Source organism: Panthera onca, chromosome B3 (assembly GCF_046562875.1).
Source record: "Panthera onca isolate mPanOnc1 chromosome B3, mPanOnc1 haplotype 2, whole genome shotgun sequence".
Classification (NCBI taxonomy): Eukaryota; Metazoa; Chordata; class Mammalia; order Carnivora; family Felidae; genus Panthera; species Panthera onca.
Window position 1 is genome coordinate 80,661,684 of NC_138344.1, and position 14,800 is coordinate 80,676,483.

Here is a 14,800-nt window from a genome sequence, read left to right on the forward strand (position 1 = left end):
CACTCGTTCTTTCTCTGGTTTCTTAGCACCAGTCAGTTTCTGAGGCTTTGGGGACGTTCTCTTTTGGCAGATAGCCCAGATCCTTCTGGACATGGTGACTGATCCCGGTCTCCGTTTCGAGCCCGGATTTAACTAATTCTGCGCTCTGGGTCGCCCGTCGCAACTTGTTCCAGTTTGCCTCGCCTCTTCTTTCCTATCTGGGGTGGGTTGTGGGGGTGGGGGGAGGAGCAGGAACGAATGTTTGCATTTTTTTCTTGGGAGAAGGGATAGTGAAAAACTTTAGATCTTGACGGTGATGCGTAGAGGGAGAAAGATAACTTTGAAAGGGACTTAGACTAAAAATGCAATGTGGGGCGCCTGGGTGGCTTGGTCGGTTAAGCTTCCGACTTCAGCTCAGGTCATGATCTCACGGTCTGTGAGTTCGAGCCTCGCGTCGGGCTCTGTGCTGACAGCTCACAGCCTGGAGCCTGTTTCAGATTCTGTGTTTCCCTCTCTCTCTGCTCCTCCCCCGTTCATGCTCTGTCTCTCTCTGTCTCAAAAATAAAATAAAACGTTAAAAAGAAAAATTTTTAAAAATGCAATGTTTTAGAATGAATGGGTTTACAAATAGCAGGATTCATAGCAGAATCTTTTGATGAAAATAGAAAATAAACGCATCGTGAATACAACGTAAAATCCTAGATGAACAGCTGAAGAAGTTTTCCTGGATTATGAAACGATGTTTGAAGAATATAATATACAAGCTTAATCTTTTAAGTACCATAGTGTGTGTTTTTATGTGCTTAGGTTGACAGGAAACATTCTTAATGAGCTAATAAGCTTCTAAAGAAAGTTAATATAGCTACTAACCTCTTGACTGAAAATTAGGACAAAAGTAATATTTAACGATATAATAAGGAAAAGATGTTAACAATTAAAGCTGTGCAGGAAAATTGCACATAAAATTGATGGCATTAACTTTTTTTCTTCTCTACTACCAATAAAATTATCACTGTGGAATACACACAACCACTCAAGGTATAATTTCAAAAAGATAAAAATAGTACATCTTATTTTATCATGTCTGCTTTACTGTTATTATAGTTTAATGGACAGCATTGGACTTGTAACCCATGTTGCCATGTTTTATTTGTATATGAACTGGGGTCTTAGGTCACATATTATTAAGAACTATGTTTCCATATTATTAAAGTACTATTTCTCCATTTTATAGTGACCAACATACAACCTGCTTATTCACTCCTCTTCCTTTTTGAGGGTACTGATAGCACATAAAAAGTTACAAAATATGTCTCCCAAGAAACATGTGTGAGCAGTTGTGATTGATTTTTGTCCTCAACTAAAGAAGAACATGTGCACTTGTACTTCCTACTGGTACCTCAAGCTCAAGACTAGATTTATAATCCTTCTATTTTCCTCCCCACCTTCAAAAACAAACAATTCTGTTTCTTTTCTATTACCTATCTTGTTAAGTGGCATATTCAAACCCGAGGTCTAGCAGTTGTTCTAGTACCTTCCTTTCACTCAACTCTCACATCCAATACCTTTCTCAGTAACATCCTTCATTTTTATTACTTATCTATTTCATATCTATTCCATCATCTTTATTCATGTGTTAAATTTAAATGTTCACACCTCTACTCTTCCCCTACCTCCACTACCACTGATGCCTGAGGGATCTTCAGAAGGCAGATCTGATTCTGTTATTCCCTGCTTAAAATATTTGAGTCATCCTCAGATTTAGAATGAAGCCTGAACTGTAGCATAGCATATAAAAATACTTCAAATTCTAGATCCACTCCATCGGCTAATCTGCCATCACGCTATCATGGCACCCATTCTTCTCCAGCCAATCTGCACTGTTTTTGGTTCCTCAAAAACATAGTACTATTTCATTTCACAAGAATTTAACAGATACTGTACCCCCTTGGCTTTCCTTCCCTTCCCTTGGCAAAGTATTACTTTGCTAAGAAGCTTTTTAGATCCCTGAATTAGATTCACTTTTAAAATCTCAAGTGCTAGGGCTCCTAGGTGGGTGGCTCAGTTGGTAAGCATCCAACTCTTGATTTCGGCTCAGGTCATGATCACGGTTTGTGATTGCAAGCACACATGTGTTCTCTCTCTCTCTCTCTCTCTCTCTCTCTCTCTAAATAAACATTTTAAAATAATAAGGAAATAAAATTTCAAATGCTTCCTTTTTGAAGAATTCCAGTTGAACATGTCTACACTCGCTTTCACCATGGTTTTATAAATGCCAATAACGCAGTCCTTGGCCATGTTCTTCCCAGATCATAGTCATGTATCTGAGGATTGCAGCCTCTTAGAGAGGTAGGAGCCATGCCCCTCTTGTTTGTAACTATACTCCCAGTGTCTGGAACGGTACAATCTCCTCAAAATGATGAACAATTTAGGGGTGCCTGGGTGGCCCAGTCACCTAAGTGACTGACTTGGGCTCAGGTCACAATCTTACAGCAGGTGAGTTCACGCCCCACATCAGGCTGTCTGCTGTCAGCACAGAGCCAGCTTTGGCTCCTCTGTCCCCCTCTCTCTCTCTCTCTCTCTCTCTCAAAAATAAATAAATATTCCTAAAAAATGATGAATAATTTAAATTTAGAATAACAGGTATATTTTTCCTTCACCTCGATCTTTTTGTATTATTTTTACCACCATTATTTCAGCTATTTCAAGGGTCAATGACTAAAACTGCCCTGAGTTCTTATTTTGTTTTTGTTTAGATTTTTAAATTATTTTTAAGTGATCTCTACACCCAATGTGGGGCTCTAACCCACAACCCTGAGATCAAATGTCTCAGGCTCCACCTATGGAGCCAGCCAGGTGCCCCTTGTTCTTGTTTTTATAATTGACTTTTTACCCTGAGTATCAAAAGTAAAAGACACCAAGATTTTCTCCTCTGAGAGAATTAAAAAAAAATTTTTTTTAATGTTTATTTTTGAGAGAGAGAGAGACAGACAGAGCATGAGCAGAGGAGGGGCAGAGAGAGAGACACAGAATCTGAAGCAGGCCCCAGGCTCCATGCTGACAGCACAGAGCCCGATGCCCATGAACTGTGAGATCATGACCTGAGCCAAAGTCAGACACTCAACAGACTGAGCCACCCAGGCGCCCCAAGAGGAGAATATTTTTTATATTATTTTCATTAGACTTTGTGTCCATGACTCCTGAGGACGCTCTGCAATCAGCTCCTAGAATCTTGTCCTCTGTACATAATGAGTTTCCCAGGCCATAGTATCATCTACAACTCACCTAACTAGAACTCCCTCCTGGAATTGTGGCTGAGTCATTTCCTGTCTTCAGTTTCACCTTTGAAACTTCCTATTTGTTCTGTCCTTTCATCTGTTCTGTTCATTCCTCCTCCTCTCCCACTGATTTGATTCTTAGTTTCAGTATACTGCTGAGAATGCCTATTTATATTAAATATAAATTTATAAATTTAGAATTTTAGATTTTTTTTCCTTTCCTGTTAGCTAATCTTAGACACCTCTGTGATTAGACACCTCTGTGATTTGGTCAGACACTGTCTGACCAAAAAGGGATTTGTCATATTTGATGTACATATATTGTGTCAGCAGAGGTATGTTAAGGAATTCCAGGTTTTTAAAATAAGTCAGGAGTAATTAACACTCAGATGCCCTCTTTCCAATTATTGCAATACCTGATGTACAAAGAGTTTTGGCCCTGCCTTAGAGAACCATATGGTTCCCTGTAATTACTCACCTGAACATCCAGTTTTATACCTTGCTGACTATGAACCTGACATCCTTCTAACAGGGAGCTCAAACCAGTTCACAAACACTAATCCAGTCATCTTTTTGCATCATGTGGAAAGGTGGCAACAAGTATTATTATCTCCAGTAACACAAGAAAGCTGAGGTATAGAGTTCTGGGTCACCTCCTCAGGCCCTCAGTAGAATAGGAAGTGGGCCCACTCTTCTATCAGTGAGTGTATGCTTTTATTCAGAAACAAATAAAATCTCCCTGCACTATCCTGCCTCCTACTGTCCTATCAATGGCTCGATATCACTGTCTCTGGTTCCCAAATCATTTGCACTCTTAAAATCATTTTTAGGTGGTTTTGGGGTGATTTCAGTCACTTGAGGAAATTATGTAGTGTTTACATGTATAAATATAGAGAACAAATGAGTATTAGAGCCCAGAGGAAGATATTTTAGAAGACCTGGCATGTGTTCAAAAACCAAAGGAACAGGGGTGCCTGGGTGGCTCAGTCAGTTAAGCATCCAGCTTCAGCTCAGATCATGATCTTGAAGTTCATGGGTTCAAGCCCTGCATCAGGCTCTGTGCTTACAGCTCAGAGCCTGGAGCCTGCTTCGGATTTTGTGTCTCCGTCTCTCTTTGCCCCTACCCTGCTCATGCTCTATCTCTCTCTCTCTCAAAAATAAATAAATATTAAAAAAAAAAAAGGAGCAAACTATAACGTAGATGGAAAGGAAAAAGAGGAGATAGCTTTGCCCTGTGCAGTGGTTGCACCTGCAAAATAAGATCACTACAAGAGTTGCCTGTGGCTAAGAAAATTGTAGAAATACATACAGGGCACTGGAACTATTCAAACAATATGTTGTGTGGGAAAGAAAAGGAAAAAGACCTTCAAAGATTATAGAAAAATAGGTACCAAAACCTTTAGGCGGGCTATATAAAATTCTAGTCCAAGTTCATTCCTGAGTTGTCTTCTGGGTAACATGAGTCAGAAAGCAGTAGGCTGTGATAATATTATATAATAGCTAACTCACAGAGATGTCAAAATTGAAGAAAAAAAATTGCCTGGAGCAAAGTCCCTCCTGGACATTGGCTAAAAGTGAACAACCAGGTCTACAACCATAAGAAACAAATGACTGGAAAATGTGACTGAATGGGAAATTGCCAAAACTTTCCTAGGTAGTAATTTAACAATCTTGGAAGTGTGGTTTGTCTCCTGTTAGAGCAACAGTGGAGGATAGTCAAAAGAATAATACCAGATACAGACAGTTTGCCTGAGAAATCTATGCTAGAGAGTATTCTCTTTGGAGAATGTTTTGAATTCGGCAAAAAATCACAAAAACTTGTTTTTTTATGACTTATTTTAAGTTTATTTATTTAAGAGAGAAAGACAGAGCACGGGGGGAGGGGCAGAGAGAGGGAGAGAGAGAGAATCCCAAGCAGGCTCTGCACTGTCAGTGTGGAGTCAGGTGTGGGGCTTGCATTCACAAACTGTGGGATCATGACCTGAGCCGAAATCTAGAGTCAGATGCTTAACCGACTGAGCCACCCGGGCACCCCTATAACAAAATATTTTTAAATGATGGTTTTGTCTTTCTATTAATAGACTCACCTAAAGCACATGATGATTACCCCACAAAAAAAGATTGAAGAATTCTTCAGAGCATTTTTAAATAAATCCTATTCTCCTTTGCTCCTTTTGCTTTATAGGTTTTAATATAATAATTAGATATTCTAAATCATGTGGTGCATAGACTTTTTCTATTTAACTTTTTAGTTTGAAAAAAAGTTTTTTAAAATTTTTTATGTTTATTTTTGAGAGAGAGAGAGACAGAGTGTGAGCAGGCAAGGCACAGAGTGAGAGAGAGGGAGACACAGAATCCAAAGCAGGCTCCAGGTTCTGAGCTGTCAGCACAGAGCCTGATGCGGGGCTCGGACCCACAAACTGTGAGATCATGACCCGAGCTATAGTCGGACACTTAACCGACTGAGCCACCCAGGCGCCCCTATTTTGAAAAATTTCAATCATGGGGTGCCTATCTAACTCAGTCAGGAGAACATGCAACTCGATCTCCGGGTTTTAAGTTCGAGCTCCACATTGGGTATAGAGATTACTTAAAAATAAAATCTTAAAAAAAAAAAAAAAAATTCAATCATGTAAAAATAGAAAAAAGGTCTTATGACTACACTTTCAACAATTATCAAGGTTTTGCTGTTCTTAGTTCATCTAGTCCACCTTTTTTCTGAGGAATTTTTACTCTTACAAAAATTTATTTAATAAAACAGTTTAATATAAAAATGTTTGCAGCCCCCCAAAAAATGTATGCAGCCATTTCCATATCATAGTAAAACTGGCTCATTGGAAAGGAGACGTGTGAAAGCAATTGATTTCTGTAGTGAATAAGCCTTTGTTTAAACTCATTCTAAGGCTTCTAACATGATGATACTATTTCCTCATATTACCACCTTTCCAGTATTGTTCTGTTGCCCACTAACTGCCATCTCGATGCATTCATTTATCACAAGTTTCATAAAGCTGTCAAATTCCTCAATATTCCTTGGACACATGTGCCCCTTTTTAATTTCAATTACAGCTTCTTGGCCCTAAATTTTTCAACTTGGGAAGGTAAGCTTTGCTCGTGATATTACTTGACAAGATCAAAGATGCACTGAAACAGAATTCATGGCCTCCCCCATGCTCCCATGGCAAGCCCATTAATATTTTAAAATAAATCCGAGACATCATATTATTTCATTGGTATATACTTCTCTAAGTATCTTTAACAGATTAGGACCTTTTTTTTTTTAATATACCACAATATCAATGTCATACCTACAAAGTTAATGGTAATTTCTTTTTTTTTTTTTTTTTTTTTTTTTTTTTTTTTTAAATTTTTTTTTTTCAACGTTTTTTATTTTTATTTTTGGGACAGAGAGAGACAGAGCATGAACGGGGGAGGGGCAGAGAGAGAGGGAGACACAGAATCGGAAACAGGCTCCAGGCTCCGAGCCATCAGCCCAGAGCCCGACGCGGGGCTCGAACTCACAGACCGCGAGATCGTGACCTGGCTGAAGTCGGACGCTTAACCGACTGCGCCACCCAGGCGCCCCAATGGTAATTTCTTTATGTAGTCTAATCCTTAGTTCGTATTCGATTTCTGCCAATTGTGTCAAAAAAATTTTTTTTAAAGAGTTCATGACTTCACGGATTGCCTGGGCAGCTCAGTCAGTTGAGTGACCGACTCTTGATGTTGGCTTAGGTCATGATCCCAGGGTTGTGGGGTCGAACCTGGCATCCAGCTTGCTTAAGGTTTGTGGGGCTTGCTTGCTTAAGATTCTCTCTCTTTTTGCCCCTCTCCCCTGCTCATGCTTGCTCTCTCCTCTCTCTCTCTCTCTCTAAAAAAAAAAAGACTTGGTGACTTCAAATAAGGATCGTAACAAAATCCACATATTTCATTTAGTTGATATATCTTTAGCTCTTTGTTGATTTTGCCTTCCCCTCACCCCAATATTGTCATGCCATTTTGTTGAAGAGACCAGGTTATTTCTCCTATAGAATTTTCCACTTTTGGCTGATTGCATTTTTCTGGTATTATTTAGCATATTCCTTTCTCCTCCATATGTTCTGTAAACTAGATCTAGATCTAGAGGCTACATTTGATTCAGGTTTTATTTATTTTTTTGGCAAAACACTTCTCCACTGGGGATGCAGTGTACTTTCTATTGCATCACACCAGGCAGCACGTAATGTCTAGTTGTCTTAATTTTTGTAATGCACTAATCTTGATCAGCTTGATCTAGCTTTGTCAGCCCTAGCTAGCTAGCTAATTTTCTTTTAACAGATATATTATGTTCCACCCTCAGTAGTTCCTCCTCAGCGTGGGATCTGTCCTACAAAAGAGCTTGTGCTATGTGTTGCCTGCCCTTTAGTGTCCTGGATGGGACCTTTCTTTGTACTCATTGGCAAAAGAGACCCTGCCAGGACTCCTCCCAGTTCTCACAGTGGTTCTTAGATTCACTCCTGGGTCTCTCATTTCTTTTTTTTTTTTTTGGGGGGGGGGTGCGGGGGGAAGCCTCTCACTTCAAATGGGGGAGCGGGGCCCCTTCCTTTGGATAAAGACTTGGCAATTTCTGGATTCTTTTTCTCTTTTGACCCTTACAAGACCACAGTTTCAAACCTCCACTCTAGCCAGCACAGTTGGGGTCACCCAGTTTTTGTTGCTAAGTGTAGTTTGACTCTACCCATTAGAGTTCTAGAGTTCCAGGGGTTGTTTTTCACCTGATTTTTGGTAAAGATGTTGCCTATAGACTTGTGGGTTTTTCCCCCATCTTTGCTGCTATCACCGTTTTTTTCTGAGGGCATCCTGGGAGCTCCCAAAACTACTCTGCTGCTATCACCACTCCCTTGCCTGTCTACACTCTTGGCATTTTAAAGTTTAAATTGCCTGCTACTTAACCTAAAGTTAGTACAGCCTGCTACTGAAATAGTTTCATTGGACCACTACTAAAGTATTCGAGACATTTTTGCTCTTCAAGGATTGTGAGATATTTAAGCGAGTATAAATTCAAGTATGAATATCCTTGGGGCAACAGTTGGGCCAGCTCTTGTCTGACAACTTTAATATCCTATGTACATTTTCAGTGGGAACTATAACATGTTGCTATCCCTTATTGTGCAATTCAGAAAAGCAAAAGGTGCTCCTGGGCAAAGGGCAGCCAAGCAGGCCACCTGAAAAGCCCTGCATTCACTCTGATATTTGATCTGAACGAGAATGATACTAAATTCAGATACGTGTCTGCAAACTTGCCTTGGACAGCATTTGCTGGGTATGTTTTATTTATTGGAAGTAGAACGGGAGATTAGCTGAACTCACTAAGAGGGCAAATCAGACGTAGGAATTTTGGAAGTTTAGGTCTAATTACAAATGTTAAGCACGCTGTTGTAAATGTAGTAATATGAGTTTTACTGTCCTAAATTTGCACATTATCTGCCTGAATCATTTTAGGCTCCATGTTGAGCTCAACTAAAAGCAAATAATCTGTTAGAATTGCACCTTTTGTGTTTTGCTCCAGGATCAGAATCAAACTGCCAAAATATGCATGTTAGCCAGTTAAAGGTTTTGTACAGAGAGTACAACCAGCTCGAGTGAGATTTACACTAGTGAATGAAGAGTGAAATTGGGCATCCCTGGTCATATTACTGCCATCACTGCATTACTGGTGTCTTGAGGCAAACCTGGAGGTAAAGAGCAGTAGATAGGAGCACAGACTCTGGAGTCAGACTAACCAGCCTTGAGTCCTTTCTCCACTGTTGTACTGGGTGACCTTTGGCAAGTGACTAAGTTTGCACATCTATAAAGTAGAAATAAAAACAGTCTGTAACTCATAGAGCTACTATGAGGATTAACTGAATGTAGGTAAAATATTCAAAACAGCACCTGGCTGTTTAGTAATTTCTGTGTTAAGTGTTTTCTACTATTATTATCTCCCCTCATGAGTTAGTTTGTTGGGTCATGTCACACATCATATTCCAAAGAGTGAATACTGCCTTTCAGGATACAGCTGAGAAGGTCTCTCACAACCACCATCAAATACTGGGAGCATTAATTACTCATTTGTGGTGGCTGTGTCACTAATGAAAAAGATAGATCCTGTTGGGTAAGTAAACTGATCCCCAAACTGAAGCTTAATGCAGTAATTTTTGTGTTTCATTGCTTCTTCTGTTCAGAGTGATGATCTGCAGAAAGAATTTGTTATTGGAGCCGTAATTTTCCACATGATATCTTCAGGCCCTGAAATTATTGATAGAGATTCTGATATGCTTGATTTTAACTCAGGACATACTTTATGTAATTAAGAAGCTCTTGAAGTAAGAGCTTTAACACATAGCTACAGTTTCATAGTACGATTTTCTTGTATATTTTTTAGAAAAAATTCACAGAGTAACTAATTTTTCCTTAAGTAATGTAAACATCAGATTAAAAAAAATTACAGTGTTGAAACACATTATTTGGAGATAAATTATGGAGTGATTGTTTTATATAAGCATTTTCCATAATTCCAGTATAGTATTTAAATTCAATTTGTAGTCAACTTCTCAGAGATACATTTTGTGTAAAGTGAGATTCCTTTGTATCCCAGTGACGTTTTGTTTTTTCTTTATTTGACACAAAACGATAGGAACCATCAGCAAATCAAATTTTAATTCCAAATTGCTTTAGTTTGATTTGAATTTAAAATCTGTAACATTGCACTTGACCCTTTAAGAGCACTTCATGGGCCTGTCATTCAAATCCTAATGCGATGCTGTTAGATGACTACGCTTCAGAAGGACAAATGTATAAGAAAAGTCTGTCTTTGTATAGCTTTCACAGTTTTCATTGGCAATCAGATGCCCAGCAAGAATTAACAAGACCTATCTAACTTAAGAAATACAGAAGTTATGGGGCACCTGGGTGGCTCAGTTGGTTGAGTGGCTTACTTCAGTTCAGGTCATGATCTCACGATTCGTGAGTTAGAGCCCTGCTTCAGGCTCTGTGCTGACAGCTCAGAGCCTGGAGCCTACTTTGGATTCTGGGTCTCCCTCTGTCTCTCTGCCCATCCCCGATTGCTCACTCTCTCTCTCTCTCTCAAAAAATAAACATTAAAAAAAATTTTAAATAAAAGAAAGAAGTACAGAAGTTAGGGGCACCTGGCTGGCTCAGTCAGTAGAGCATGCAACTCTTGATATCAAGGTTGTGAGTTTGAGCCCCATGTTGGGTGTAGAGATTACTTAAATGAGAGAAAGAAAAGAAAAGAAAGAAGTTAAATTTATCAGAATCCAGAATATCTGGTTTGAAATATTTCCAGTTTGAGGGGGAAACTTGATAACCATTTTATAGGAATGGGAAGTAATATGTAGTAAACTCAGTTATCTTCTCGAGTTTCTCCTTACAACACATTATAATATCAGAATAGCAAGTCCTGGGAGGATCCCAGCCATGAGACCTCTTTGCTCTGCTCTGCACTAACTCTTCTCTAAAACTAAGATACTGGATGTCTTTGTTAGTCCAAAAATCCGATAAAGATTTTTAGTCATTAAGCACAAGTATTTAATTTGTGTGGCTAATTTTAACCAAAACAGTTTATCTTATTTTTTTAACGTTTATTTATTTTTGAGAGAGTGTGCGCACACACACAAGTTGAGGAGGGATGGAGAGAGATGGAGACCAAGGATCCAAAGAGGGCTGGGCGATGAAGGCACAGGGCCTGATATGGGGCTGGAATCATGCCCTGAGCCCAAGTCAGCACTTGGCATTTAACCGATTGAGCCACCTAGGCACCCCCTGAACAAGTTAGAATAAGATTACCCACACAATGGTATTTCTTCACTATTTCTAACCCATGCCCATGTTTTGTCAAAATAAAATGTATTCCCTATTTTAATGTTATTTTAAATTTCAAAATAAATTACCCTCCACATAAAACTAAATAGAAGAAAGATAATTTTAGAAGAAAAAACTTAGATTTCAAAAGATAAATATTGTTATCTCTATTGCATGTAGTAATGGGAAGGTTGAATCCCATTATTTGAGCCATTATTATGAGTCTCATTATTTGCCCCAAAGCAGCTTTTCTATCCAAAGAAGAGTGGAAGGTAAGATAACAACAACAACAACAACAACAACAACAACAGGCTCATGTGAACTGCAGCCATTATCAATTTGTATCTTTAAACTGTACAATACCTCCCACCACCACCAGACCTGGTAGTCAATACCTCTCTGGCAGATGACTGATGGGGAGTCTATTCTCAATCCCTCCATCCCCCACTCCACACACACACACACACACACACACACACACACACATACACACACACACACACACAGATGACTAATGAGTAAAAATAAAACATGTACTTTCAAACAGACAATGTAATGGTCTATTTATAGTACATAAATCCTCATCCTCAGTTTTTGAAATATGACTTTTCTCCCCCTGCCTGAATCATGTTGCTGTAAAGACCTTACAGTTCACCCTCTTATTTAGGATAGGAAGTCTGATACTTGAACATTTCCAAAAATACAATATCTACCCTTTTCAGTAAAACTGCTAGCTTATCTCTGATTGATTTATTTATGTATGTTTTAAAGTTACAAATAACCACACTTAATTAAACTTGTACCTTGGACCGAATTTGATGAGATTTCTAAAAAAAATTTTCATTATTGAAGTATAGTTGACAATGTTGCATTAGTTTCAGGTGTACACTATAGTGATTCTACAATTCTGTATGTGACTTAGCACTAGTGCTCACTGTGATAAGTGTACTTCATGAGACTTTTTGATCAATTTACCAAAATGCCTTTAGAACAAGATTTTAGGGTCTAATGAAGCTTTAGAAATTTTTCAGATATATTCCTAGAAAAATGACAGACCAGAGTACTGAGGTTTATTCCCAAAGTACTTTTCTACAGAAATAGGAGCTTTGGGATTTCCACAAATCCTGAATTTGACTAAAATTTAACATTTTATTTATTTATTTTTTTACGATTTTATTTATTTATTATTTATATCTTAAAGATATTTATTTATGGGGCGCCTGGGTGGCTCAGTTGGTTAAGCGTCCGACTTCAGCTCAGGTCACGATCTCACGGTCCCTGAGTTCGAGCCCCGCGTCGGGCTCTGGGCTGATGGCTCAGAGCCTGGAGCCTGTTTCCGATTCTGTGTCTCCCTCTCTCTCTGCCCCTCCCCCGTTCATGCTCTGTCTCTCTCTGTCTCAAAAATAAATAAACGTTAAAAAAAATTAAAAAAAAAAGATATTTATTTATTGGGGCGCCTGGGTGGCTCAGTCAGTTAAGCATCCGACTTCGGCTCAGATCATGATCTCCCAGCTCATGAGTTCGAGCCCCACATCGGGCTCTGTGCTGACAGCTCAGAGCCTGGAGCCTGCTTCAGATGCTGTCTCCCTCTCTCTCTGCCCCTTCCCTGCTTGTGCTCTGTCTCTTTCTCAAATATAAATAAACATTAAAAATATATATTTACGTATTGTGAAAGAGAGAGAGCAAGAGCGAATGGGGTAGGGGCAGAGAGAGACAGACAAAATCCAAGGCAGGCTCCGTGCTTTCAGCATGACAGCTGACGCGGGGCTCCATCTCACAAACTGTGAGATCATGACCTGAGTCGAAATCAACAGTCAGACGCTTAATCGACTGAGCCACCAGGCGCCCCTAAGACTTTATTTTTAAGTAATCTGTATATCCAATGTGAGGGCTCGAACTTTACAACCCCAAGGTCAAGAGTTGCATATTATACTGACTGAGCCAGACAGGTGCCCCAAAAGTTAACATTTTAAAGCGTTTTAACTATTTTAAAACCAAGTTTTATTTTTTTTAGTGTTTATTTATTTATTTTAAGAGAGAGAAAGAGCACAATTGGGGTACAGGGGAGGAGGTGGGGCATCGGTGGAGAGAGAGGGAGAGAGAGAGAGAGAGACAGAATGAATAGTCCATGCAGGTGTCTGTTCCCAAGAACTGTGAGATCTTGACCTGAGCCAAAATCAAGAGTCGGACACTTAACCAACTGAACCACCCAGGCGCCCCTAAAACGAAGTTTTAAAAGCAGCACACGAAAAAAATAAAAAATTAAAAAATTAAAAAAATAAAATAAAAGCAGCACACGTGTAAATGTGTTAAATGCCAAATTACTCAAATGTGGTTGAGGTATTTCTTGAGTGACCCGGGGATTTAACACAAAGGAAGAGTCTCCAGTGAAGCTACGGAAAATGTATTCTGGATCATAAAAAAGAGAGAGATTGGAGGAGAGGAATGGATGGAGAGAAAGGAAGAGTGGGTGACAGGTTTCCTGAAGTCAAATTTCAGTAGTCTTAGAACTGCAGCAGCAAGAATCTATTGGGAAGAATATCTAACCTACACTAGGGAGGAGGATGAGGAAGTTTTCAAAAAGGGGGGCTCTAAGTGCTGTACATTTCCTTCATGTCATGTCATCCTCACAGTAACTCTGTGAGGCAGCTGTTATTATTCTTTGACAGATGGGAAAACTGAATCATTGAAGAATTCCAGTTAAATATGAAGCAAAGAAACTAACTGTTTTAGTGTATAAAGAAAGAATATACAATATATTACAGACTCTGAGGGAGGTGATCCCAATTAGGTGAAAATCTGCTACTGACCAGTATTTCCTCTCATTTAAGGATGGAGACATTCCAAAACAGCTAGATAACTTTGAGGCCTGTGGGAATCGATATGATGGGGCAAGTAGAATCTAGTAGTTTGTATTTCCGTGTTGCCGATGTTTAGTCCATACTGATTAGATGCTGTCAACATGTCCACTTTGAAAAACAGTACATGTTTTAAAGAAATACATTTAGAAATGTCACAATAACTGAAACAATAGCTTAATTAGTTTGAGTTAACATTTATTTTCCAGTTGGATAATTTCAAAAATTATGTAACGCAGCTCAGCGTTCCTAAACAAACTTTTTGTGTGTGACAGAAAGCAACAGATCTCTTAAAACTTGGGAAATAAGGCAAAGTAAAGATAGAGAATAAAAATTGCCCCTAATCCTACCATCCAGATTTAAGCAAAACGCATTTTTAGTATAATTACTTCCTTCTCTGGTTATTGCTGCACAGTAGCTCTGAACTTTATGTAATGTACATGTGCAATGATTTTTAGTAAGTTTACAAAGTTGTGCAAATATTTTCACACAAATAAATACAATATTAGAAGACTTTCATCATCTGTAAAAGAAACCCCATCCCCCTTTTCCCCTAAGCCTCTTCTTGCCCTAATTGACTACTACTGTGCTTTCTATCTGTATAAATTTGCCTTTGCTGGACATTTCAGATTAATGGAATCATTTAGTAGATAGTATTTTGTCTCTGGCTTCTTTCACTTAATGTTTTCAAGGTCCATCCATTTAGTAGCATGTCAAAGAAGTATTCCGTTGCCTTTTATTGCTGGGTCATTTTCCATTGTATGTAGATATACCATATTTTGTTTATCCATTCATTAGCTGGTGGACATTTGGGTTGTTTCCACTTTTTGGCTATTACGAATAATG

At 38.9% G+C, this 14,800-nt stretch overlaps 1 protein-coding gene across 3 annotated transcripts in view; it reads left to right on the forward strand.

The window, feature by feature from the left end:
* The window catches only part of AP4S1 (adaptor related protein complex 4 subunit sigma 1), a 50,280-nt gene that overhangs the window by 1,271 nt on the left and 34,209 nt on the right, over positions 1-14,800 (forward strand). The gene's annotated exons all lie outside the window — the stretch shown is intronic.